Raw genomic sequence first — 11,689 nt, forward strand, 5'->3', positions numbered from 1 at the left:
GGGATGAGGTCAATATCCTTCCAGAATACCCGGGCCTGGTCCATTAGAAAGGCCTGCCCGCTGAAGTGTTTTAGGGAGCGTTTTGACAGTGATGAGGGGTGGTCGTTTCACCGCAGATCCATTACGGATGCAGGCAATGAGTCAGTGATCGCTGAGATCTTGGTTAAAAACAGCAGAGGTGTATTTGGAGGGCAAGTTGATTAGGATGATATCTATGAGGGTGCCCGTGTTTACGGATTTGGGGTTGTACCTGGTGGGTTCATTGATCATTTGTGTGAGATTGAGGGCATCAAGCTTAGATTGTAGGATGGCCGGGGTGTTAAGCATGTCACAGTTAAGGTCACCTAGCAGCACAAGCTCTGACGATAGATGGGGCAATCAATTAACATATGGTGTCCAGGGCACAGCTGGGGGCAGAGGGTGGTCTATAGCAAGCGGCAACGGTGAGAGACTTGTTTCTGGAAAGATGGATTTTTAAAAGTAGAAGTTCGTACTTTATGACATATTTTATTTTGGGTGGAGAAATTAAACCCAATATTACGTATTCCTGCGCCTGTCTCCTATCATTATACAGCCTGACAGAATAATCGACCCATCTAAATGGAGACAGTGGGTTAGGCCAAGCTGGCAACCACCGAGAGATAGTCCAGCATCACGAGGACTGTCTCTCCAGACTCAGCAGCGCCATGGACAGCGTGCTTGCAACCATCCTGCGGTTCTGGCCCTGGACCCTGGACTAGGGTGCTGTGGTCTGGGAAATGGGCGGACCTGAGGTCGAGTCCCACGAGCGCTTCACCCTCCTCTTCCTCTCTGTGTTTGATCATCCTGTGGAGGGCCGAGAGGGGGGTGAGTCCCTACTCCGACTATGCCAGGGATCTAGGACCGCCTCGGAGAGCGCCTGATGGAACGAGTCTGGTCTGGTCAACGTGTTCCGCAGCGGTCTGCGGGAGAAGGTATAGATGGAGTTAGCCTGCCGTGATGACAACCTGTCACTCGACCAGGTCATCAGCATAGCGATCCGGTTGGACAACCTCCTGCTGTCCCGGCGAAAACCTGCTATGAGTCCGGAGCCCATGGCTACACCTGCTCAGTGGCCAGAGCCGATGGAGGTGGGTTCTGCACGTTTGCCTGAGTCAGAGCATAGGAGAAGAAGGAATCTGGGCCTCTGCTCCTATTGTGGAGAAAGGGGTCATGATGGATGCAAGTTCTCTACAGTCAGGACCGGCTGGGGGAGTGGGCGGATTGTCTACCTTGGGCTGAGAACTCGCAGAATTCCCTCCACCACTCCTCCACTAACCTCACTCCTTTCCAGCGTGTGTTGGGGTATCAGCTGGCCCTGTCACCTTGGCATACGATCCAGACCGAGGCCCCTGCTGTGGTCGTGTGGTTTTGGCACACTGAGGAGCCCTGGAACGCTGCGCATACTCGTCTCCAGCTGGCAGTGTGTCGGCGCAAGGAACAGGCCGACCGCCATCGCAGTGAGGTGCCTGTTTTCTCTCCAGACAACTGGGTCTGATTCTCCACTCTCTGCCTGCCGCTCCGCCTGCCCTGTCAGAAGCTGAGCCTACAGTTTGTGGGGCCGGTGTCGTCCCGCTGCTGGTGTAGTGCGTCGAGGAAGGTGGGAAGTACGGTCACGGATCCTCCCAGTACTACTGCTTCTCATTCCGTTCACCAGCTCCGGAGGTCTTCGTCACCGGCTCTCTAGGTGTACCTGAACTGGATTCATTACCATCAACCCCGGACTGTCTTGTCTCATCACGCACACTTGGTTCCTATTCCCCCTGAATAGTATGTGTATATATGTGCCCTCTGTTCCCCATTGTCCTTGTTGATTATTGTCGTCATGTCCGTTGGTCTTGTGAGTACCTGTGTTCTGTTGTATCGGCTTTCATGCTTCGTTTTATTGTGCACTTGTTTTTACGGGTCTACACCTCGCTCGTTTTTTGGAATTGCATCCCTGTGTAATGTATTTACTTGTTTTGTGCTTCGGCCCCGACATTTTCATGATGTACTTTATTTTGGGTGGAGAAATTTTAAAAAACTATTCCGTATTCCTGCGCCTGTCTCCTATCATTATACTCCGCCAACCCTGATCTCCTAGCCGTGTATGAATCCTGGCTTAGGAAGGCCACCAAAAAATCAGAAATTTCCATGCCCAATTATTTTCCATCTAGACAGAATAAATCCACGATAATCAAGAATTTCGATAAGCATTTCTCTACGGCTGGCCATGCTTTCCACCTGGATACCCCTACCCCGGCCAACAGCTCTGCATCCCCCGAAACAACTGGCCCAAGCCCCCACAATTCTCCTTCACCCAAATCCAGACAGCTGATGTTCTGAAAGAGCTGCAAAATGTGGATCCCTACAAATCAGCTGGGCTAGACAATCTGGACCCTCTCTTCCGCCATTGTTGCAACCTCTCTCTTTCGTATTGTCTGAGATTCCTAAAGATTGCAAAGTTGCCGCCGTCATCCCCTCTTCAAATGGGGAGACACTCTAGACCTAAAATGTTACAGACCTGTATCCATCCTGCCCTGCCTTTCTAAAGTCTTTGAAAGCCAATTGAACAAACAGTTCACCAACCATTTCGAATCCCACCGTACCTTCTCCACTACGCAATCTGGTTTCCGAGCTGGTCACGGGTGCACCTCAGCCACGCGCAAAGTCCTAAACGATATCATAACCCCCATCGATGAAGTACAGTACTGTGCAGCTGTTTTCATCGACCTGGCCGAGGCAGTCAACTCTGTCAATCACCGTATTCTTATCGGCAGACAAAACAGCCTTGGATTCTCTAATGACTGCCTCACCTGCTTCACTAACTACTTCTCAGATAGAGTTCAGTGTGTCAAAACGGAGGGCCTGTTGTCTGGACCTCTGGCAGTCTCTATGGGGTTGCCAAAGGGTTCAATTCTCAGGCCGACTCTTCTCTGTATATGTCAATGATGTCGCTCTTGCTGAGGGTGATTCTTTGATCCACCTTTACGCAGACGACCCCATTCTGTATACATCTGGCTCTTCTTTGGATACTGTGTTAACAAACCTCCAAACGAGCTTCAACGCCATGCAACACTCCTTCCGTGGCCTCCAACTGCTCTTAAATGCTAGTAAAACTAAATGCAAGCTCTTCAACCGACCGCTGCCCGCACCCGACCGCCCGACTAGCATCACTACTCTGGATGGTTCTGACTTAGAATATGCGGACAACTATAAATTCCTAGGTGTCTGCATAGACTGTAAACTGTCCTTCCAGACTCATATTAAGCATCTCCTATCCAAAGTTACATCTAGAATCGGCTTTCTATTTCACAACAAGGCCTACTTCACTCATGATGCCAAACTAATCCTCGTAAAACTGACTATCCTACCGATCCTTGACTTCAGCGATGTCATTTACAAATTAGCCTCCAATATTCTACTCAGCAAATTGGATGCAGTCTATCACAGTGCCATCCATTTTGTCACCAAAACCCAATATACTACCCACCACTGCGACCTGTATGCTCTCGTTGGCTGGACCTCGCTACATATTCGTTGCCAAACCCACTGGCTCTAGGTCATCTAAGTCTTTGCTAGGTAAAGCTTATCTCAGCTCACTGGTCACCATAGCAACACCAACTCATAGCACGCGCTCCAGCGGGTATATTTCACTGGAAATCCCCAAAGCCAACACCTCCTTTAGCCGCCTTTCCTTCCAGTTCTCTGCTGCCAATGACGGGAAAGAATTGCAAAAATCACTGAAGTTGGAGACTTATATCTCCCTCACTAACTTTAATGCGTCAGCTGTCCGAGCAGCTTACCGATCGCTGCAGCTGTACACAGCCCATCTGTAAATAGCCCAACCAACCTACTTCCTACCTCAACCCCATATTTGTTTTTTGTTTTTCTGCTCTTTTGCACACCAGTATTTCTACTTGCACATCCTCATCTGCACATATATCACTCCAGTGTAAATTGCTCAAATGTAATTACTTCTCCACTATTGGCCTATGTATTACCTTAAATCCTTACTTAATTTGCACACACTGTATACAGATTTCTAGATTGTGTTATTGACTGTACATTTGTTTATTCCATTTGTAACTCTGTGTTGTTGTTTTTGTCGCACTGCTTTGCATCCTCTTGGCCAGGTGGCAGTTGTAAATGAGAACTTGTTCTCAACTGGCCTACCTGGTTAAATAAAGGTGAAATAAAATACATGTAAAAAACAGCGTGACAATATCAAATGATGGACCATTCATAATACAGGTGTTTTGCTTAATTCAAAGTCAATATGTTTTAGATATCACAACTAGCATCCAGGTTTACTTAGGTTATTTGTTTGATCCCAGTCTACCACTAACGTATAAAATACATACTGTAGGCTACCTTACTAGAATTAAACAATACTTCCATAGTCTATGCCACCTCAGTAACAAAGTTCCAAAAAATAAATGAGGATTCAAGAAAACATCTCTCTTCAATGGCCTCAGCTATTAACCATATGATCAACAAGGTCAAATGCAGCCCTAAAGTCAACAAGCAGCTCAGCCACAAGGTTATCTTGGTCAAGTGATCGGAGCCATTGATGGGTTAAATCAGCTGTTGCAGTCGAGGGATCTTCACAGTACGCATGCTGGTAGAGAAATAAGACGTGCTGGATGTGTAATTATCTAGGCCTAAAACATTTGATTGAAGAGTAGATCAAATTAAATGTTATTTGTCACATGCGCCGAATACAAAAGGTGTGTAGAGCTTATAGTGAAATGCTTCCTTACAAGCCCTTAACCAACAATGCTTTAAGAAGTTTTCAGAAAACAAAGTGTTAGGTCAATTAAAAAAAAATAAAAGTAACAAATGATTAAACAGCAGCAGTAAAATGACAATAGCGAGGATATATACAGGGGGTACCGGTACAGAGTCAAAGTGCATTGGCACCGGTTAGTCGAGGTAATTGTGGTAATATGTACATGTAGGTAGAGTTAAAGTGACTATGCATAGATAATAAACAGAGAATAGCAGCAGAGTAAAAGAGAGGTCTGGGTAGCCCATTGATTAGCTGTTCAGGAGTCTTATGAGTTGGGGTAGAAGCTGTTGGAGGTGTACCTGAATTCTGCATTGTAGTTCAATAAATTATTAACTAAGGAAATCAATATCAGCTGACTATAGAACCTGCCAACAGTGCCTATTGTTAGAAACATGTTTGAACCTGTCTGTATCCATGTTGATTTAGCCAATTAGCAACCTCTCTTTCTCAAGAGCATCAGATATTCCTCCATTCATTCTCTATCATATTCCCTCTATCATATTCCCATCTATCATATTCCCATCTATGATATTCCTGTCTATCATATTCCCATCTATCATATTCCTGTCTATCATTTTCCTCTCTATCATATTCCTGTCTATCATATTCCTCTCTATCAAATTTCTCTCCATCAAATTCAGCTCTACCCTCCATCCACTCCCCCTCCCTTTCCGTCCTCCTCATCTCAGCACAGCCCCGCTCCATCGGGTCGATTTGAAATTCAACATTTAAACCGTGCAACTCTCCCCAGATTTGTGAAAAGTAAACATTGTGTGTTTATACTGTGTTGTACAGTATGTCTTGACAAAAATCACACAGAGAGTAAACCTTTGTAATGTAATATTTTTATTCCTTTTTTCATTGCATGCAAAAATACAGTATCCCTCCCTGCTCTCTCTCTATTACCCAGTCTACTCATCCATCTTCAAGCTTTCATCCCTTCCCTGCTCTTCTATCACCCTCTCAGTTCCTTTTTCTTCTTCTCCAGTCTCTTCCTCTCCTCTTTCCTCATCTTTTCTCTCTTCTTCTCCTCCTTTTCTTGAATCTTTCGCTCCATCTCCAGGAACTCAGCTTGAGCTTTCTCTCTCTTTTTCAGCTCCTCAGAACACTTCTTCTCTTTCTTAATCCTGTCTTTCATCATGTCATTATGTATCTTCATCAGCCCCTCTAACCTCTTTTTCTCTGCCTTTTCCTTCTCTTTTCTTTCCTTCTCTCTCTTTTTCTGTTCTAACTTCTCCCTCTTCTTCTCAGCCTTCATGACTTTCTTCTGCTCTTTCTCTCTCTCCTTCACGTCTTTCTCCTCCCTCTTTTTTTGCTCCTCCTGCTTGTGTTTCATCTCCTTTCTCTCTTTCTTGTCATCTTTCAACTTCTTATTCAGTTTCTTATTTTTCCCTTTTTCCTCCATCTTCAAACACGGGATTTTCTGCATGTGGTTCATGACCAGAAAGCCCACTCTTCCCAGGATGGTCTCTGCTCTCTCTGATGAAACCTTCCCATTGGAGCACTTGGAATTGGCACAGTCCACCTCACTCTTCAATCCCTCCCTCGGGCTCACATCCTTGACGCTCCTCTCTTCACTCTCAATTTCAAGTCTTATCCAACAATCCTAACAGGAAGACATTGACTCTAGATGTAGTATTGTTTCAGTGTTGCACATTCAATACACATTTGAGTAATCAACATACAATGATGGCCTCATGGGACACCCCATTAGATTTTACAATACCCATAGATGTACTTCCTGAGTCCATACTAAAAGTAATACAAATGTTAACCCTAGTAAGGGGTGATGTTTTATACTATGAGCAAAGAGCAGCAGGGTTGGGGTCAATTCCAGTCAATTCAGGAAGTACTCTAAAATTCAAATTCTCTACAACACTTTGAATTGAAATGGAACTGACCCCCAACCTGTAAAGCAGTAGTGTAAAACAGGACACCTACCATTGCCTCTTCCAGGGTCCAGGGCCTGGGTTCATCATCATCCTCTGACCTGCATATGGAGGCTCCCACTCTAACAGGCGTCTTAGTGACCACGCAGATCAGAGGGGTGGGCAGCTCATCATTGCGGGTTGCCAGAGTTAAGTCAGCATCTGAGACCAGCTGGTGAGCGTGAGGGCAGATATCCACCTCCTCAGTAGTGCCCTTCACTTTCTGATCTGGCTGCTTGTGGTCCTTGTCATGGATGCATGCCAGGCTTGGAGGAAGTGCAAGGACAGGGCTTTTATCACCGGTCAGTTCCTCTCTCTTGACAGTGGATGTAACTGCAATTGCCTCTGTGTCAACTGAGCACTCTGTGGTGTTCTCAACGGTCTCCTCTGGCAGTTTGTGGTCAATGTTGTGGGTGCAGGGCAGCCTTAGAAGCAGGGCTGCGGGTGCAGGAGGACTTTTATCAGCCAAAAACTCCTCTTCGAGGACAGTGGAAATGGAAGCGGCTGCTTCACTGACAACTGGACACTTGCTGGTACCCTCTACTGCATCCTCTGGCCGTTTGTAGTCATTGTCAAAGACAAGTGGCAGACATGAAGGCAGCACTGAGGGAAGACCTGTAGCTGCTGATGGATCCTCTCTATTAGCAACTGATCCTCTCTATTAGCAGCCTCTGCGGCGACTGAGCACTCAGTGGCGCCCTCTTTCGTCTCCTCTGGCTGCTTATGGTCATTGTCCAAAATGTGTGACAAGCTTGGAGGCAGCCTTGGATCAGGGCTTTTATCCAGGTCCTCTCCCTGGACAATGGATGTGCCTACAGTCATCTCTGTGGCAACGGAGGACTCGGTGGCGTCCTCTTTTTCCTCCTTGGTCAGTTTGTGTTCAGAGTCACGGATACATGGCGAGCTTGGAGGCAGTGCTGCAGGGTCAGGAGGGCTTTGATCAGCTGCCATGTCCTCTTTGAGTTGAGTGGACACATCATTGGTTGTTTCACTGGCAACTGGACACTTGTTGGTTCCCTCTACTGTCGCCCCTGGCAGTTTGTAGTCAATGTCAAAGACTGGTGGCAGGCATGGAGGCAGCACTGAAGGAAGAATTCTAGCTGCCCACCGGTTCTTGACAGTGGCTGTACCTGCAGTGGCCACTTTGGCAACTCGGCACTCCGTGGCTGAAACTGCAGGCTGGGAGGTTTCCGGGACATTGAATGAATTGCCAATGAACCGCTGAGCCAGTGGTGGGAGTGAGAAAGGATAGAATCTGTCCTCTTCCTTGATATTAGATATTGCCACTGTAGCAACTGAGACCTCAGTGGTTCCCTCTACTGTCTGCTGTGGTGGAATGGAGTCATTGTTAAAGAAGTGTGGCAGGTATCGATGCAGCATTGAGGAAAGATGTGTATCTGTCGATAAATCCTCTCCTTTACCAGCATATACATCTGCAGTGGTCCCTGTGGCAACTGGGCACTCAACAGGGACAAAGTATGAAAATACAATGAACCGCTTGTCATCCTGAGCGCGTATGGCCAATGGAGAGGGGGGATGCAACATGGTTGGTATAGGCCTCCGATTGGTGAAAGCCAGTGGTGGGAGGGAGTCAATACAGTGAGCCATGAACTCAGTGAGTGGACGGTTGGTCACATCTCTCACATTCTGCAGGAGAAAAGAAACAGACATGATGAAAGTGATCACATTCAGTACATACATACTTTATGAGTGAACACTATATACTAATACATCATATATACAGTGCCTTCGGAAAGTATTCAGACCCCTTCACTTTTTCCACATTTTGTTACCTCACAGCCTTATTCTAAAATTGATTAAATAATTATTTGCGCTCATCATTCTACACACAATACCCCATATTGACAAAGCAAAATCTGAATCGTTCCACATTCATTACAGCAACAACAAAAAATGGCGATTTACTTTTGTATTGAGTACTTTGTTGAAGCACCTTAAGCAGCAATTACACCATAAAATCTTCTTGGGTTTTACTCTACAAGCTTGGCATACTTGTGTTTGGGGACTTTCTTCCATTCTTCTCTGCAGATCCTCTCAAGCTCTGTTAGGTTGGATGGGGAGCGTTGCTGCACAGCTATTTTCAGGTCTCTCCAAGTCCGGGCTCTGGCTGGGCCACTCAAGGATATTCAGAGACGTGTCCCAAAGTCACTCCTGCGTTGTCTTGGCTTTGTTCTTAGGGTCGTTGTTCTGTTGGAAGGTGACCCTTCGCCCACAGCCTGAGGTCCTGAGAGCTCTGGAGCAGGTTTTGATCAAGATTCTCTCTGTACTTTGCTCAGTTCATCTTTACCTCGATCTTGACTAGTCTCCTAGTCTATGCCGCTGAAAAACATCCCCACAGCATGATGCTGCCACCACCGTGCTTCACCGTGCCGTAGGTGCCAGATTTCCTCCAGACGTGACGCTTGGCAATCAGGCCAAAGATTTCAATCTTGGTTTCATCAGACCAGAGCATCTTGTTTCTCATGGTCTGAGAGTCTTTAGGTGCCTGTTGGCAAACTCCAAGCGGGCTGTCATGTGCCTTTAAACAGCCTGATCGGTGATGTGCTGCAGAGATGGTTGTCCTTCTGGAAGGATCTCCTATCTCCACAGAGGAACTCTTGAGCTCTGTCAGAGTCACCATCGGGTTCTTGGCCACCTCCCTGACCAAGGCCCTTCTCCTCCGAATGCTCAGCTCGGCCGGGCGGCCGGCTCGAGGAAGAGTCTTGGTGGTTCCAAACGTCTTCCATTTTAGAATGATGGAGGCCACTGTGTTCTTGGGGACCTTCAATGCTGCAGAGATTTCTTGATACCCTTCCCTAGATCTCATCCTCGACACAACCCTCTGAACTCTACGGACAATTCCTTCGACCTCATGGTTTGGTGTTTGCTCTGACATGCACTGTCAACTGTGGGACCTTAAATAGACAGGTGTGTGCCTTTCCAAATCATGTCCTATCAATTTCATTTACCACATGTCGTAGAAACATCTCAAGGACGATCAACGGAAACAGGATGCACCTGACCTCAATTTCGAGACTCATAGCAAAGGGTCTGAATTCTTATGTTAATAAGGTATTTCTGTTTTTAAGTTTAATACATTTGCAAAAAAAATGTAAAACAGTTTTTTCGCTGTGTCATTATGGGGTATTGTGTGTATTATTTAATCCATTTTAGAATGAGGCTGTAACGTAACAAAAGGTGGAAAAAGTAAAGGTGTCTGAATACTTTCCCGAAGACACTGTATATATCTATTGTCCTCTCAGATGCTCTGCACCAGTCTGTGCCAACCCTGGGTCTTCTAGGCAACGAGTCAACTAAGTGTAAAAATACATGCCCCACACCCAGCATAACGTTTGACATTTTAGACATTTAGCAGAGGCTTTTATCCAGAACGACTTACAGTTAGTGCATTCAATTTAAGGTAGCTAGGTGGGACAACTACATAATCCTGATATGAAGGTCTACGAGAGATCGCTTGGTCTTGTTATTTTTATTTTTTTTCAAGACAAGGCAACTATAAGAACTGAGGACTATGTACATAACAATACTCAGAGACATACACGATACAACACAAGAAAAGTTATCAGACAAAATACTGTTAGCTTACGTTCAATGGCACATGGGACATTTTGCCCGTATATTGACATATATTTGCTTTAGTCAATATTGTTCAACAGAACTCTAGTCGACTTTGTCAAAGTTGGTCTTGTTACCTCCTCAATCAGGCTTGGCATTTTCCTCGTCTCAAACCAAATCCTCTTCATCTCCTTCTCCTGCTCCCTCTGGATCTGCCACATCAGAGCCAACCTGGCTCCCAGCTCCATCATGTAGTCTGTCTGGTTCTCCCTTTCCTTCAACTGACACTCAGCCCTCTGTGTCAGCGTTGAACCCTCCATGTCTTCCTCCTAGCTAACAATAACTCTGGAAATTACATAACGTTGTAGTAAGTGGCGTGTTGCTAACCAAATAGTAATGCATCTCTTTACGATGTGCACACGTTTGTTCCTGTTTACTTACAATTAAGCAAGTTACAATCCCAATCCAGAGATGATTACGCAGTAGGCCTATCTGAAATACTAGTAAAAAGTTGGCTGCTGGAAAAGCGACCAAGTTCAAATGAATCGATTTTGGCTGTTCCTATCATTATGTGCACAATATCCTTCATGACATCATCATTGTGATGCAAGGCGTTGCTATTGGAGATGACAAAGTACAAAAGACTTTAAAAAGAAAACTTCAGGCTCTCTCTGTACCTTACTATTGAGCCATATTCAACCCCCCATGTAACGCCACTCCATATTGAGCCTTGTTCAACCCCCCATGTAACACCACTCCATATTAGTCCTTATTCAACCCCCCATGTAACACCACTCCATATTGAGCCTTATTCAACCCCCCATGTAACACCACTCCATATTGAGCCTTGTTCAACCCCCTATGTAACGCCACTCCATATTGGGCCTGGTTCTCACAAACCACACTAATCACTTATATAATATCATTCAAAAAAGATCTTGGGGAAGAAAGTGACTCTATATCCATCATGGACCTAACTTGCTGTACAGTTTCACCTATTTTAAACACTCCAGTCTTCTCTTTGAGTGCCTCTGAGTGCAACTCAATTTAAAGACATTTAAAGAGACAAAACAAAGATATTTATAGAGATAATTGATTGCAATATATGTTGGGGATTAACACAGAGATGGGGTTTTCTTTCATCAATAGAATGTATTTGCCATTAGGCTGGCTCACTACAACAACTGTAACATGCCATTTCAAGTGTCAGGATGAACCATTTTCTCACAAAAAAATGGATTCAAGCAAACTGTATCTCATCAACAGTTTCTCTTGTCACCATGATTGCATGTTAGGCCTACTTAAAAGGTCATGTTAGCACACAAGTCATTTGAAAGTAGTTATTCTACAGAAACATAGTTAAACAGTAAGTTATATTACAACCTACCTCTCAAGT

The sequence above is a fragment of the Salvelinus fontinalis genome, chromosome 7 (assembly GCF_029448725.1).
Source record: "Salvelinus fontinalis isolate EN_2023a chromosome 7, ASM2944872v1, whole genome shotgun sequence".
Taxonomy (NCBI): Eukaryota; Metazoa; Chordata; class Actinopteri; order Salmoniformes; family Salmonidae; genus Salvelinus; species Salvelinus fontinalis.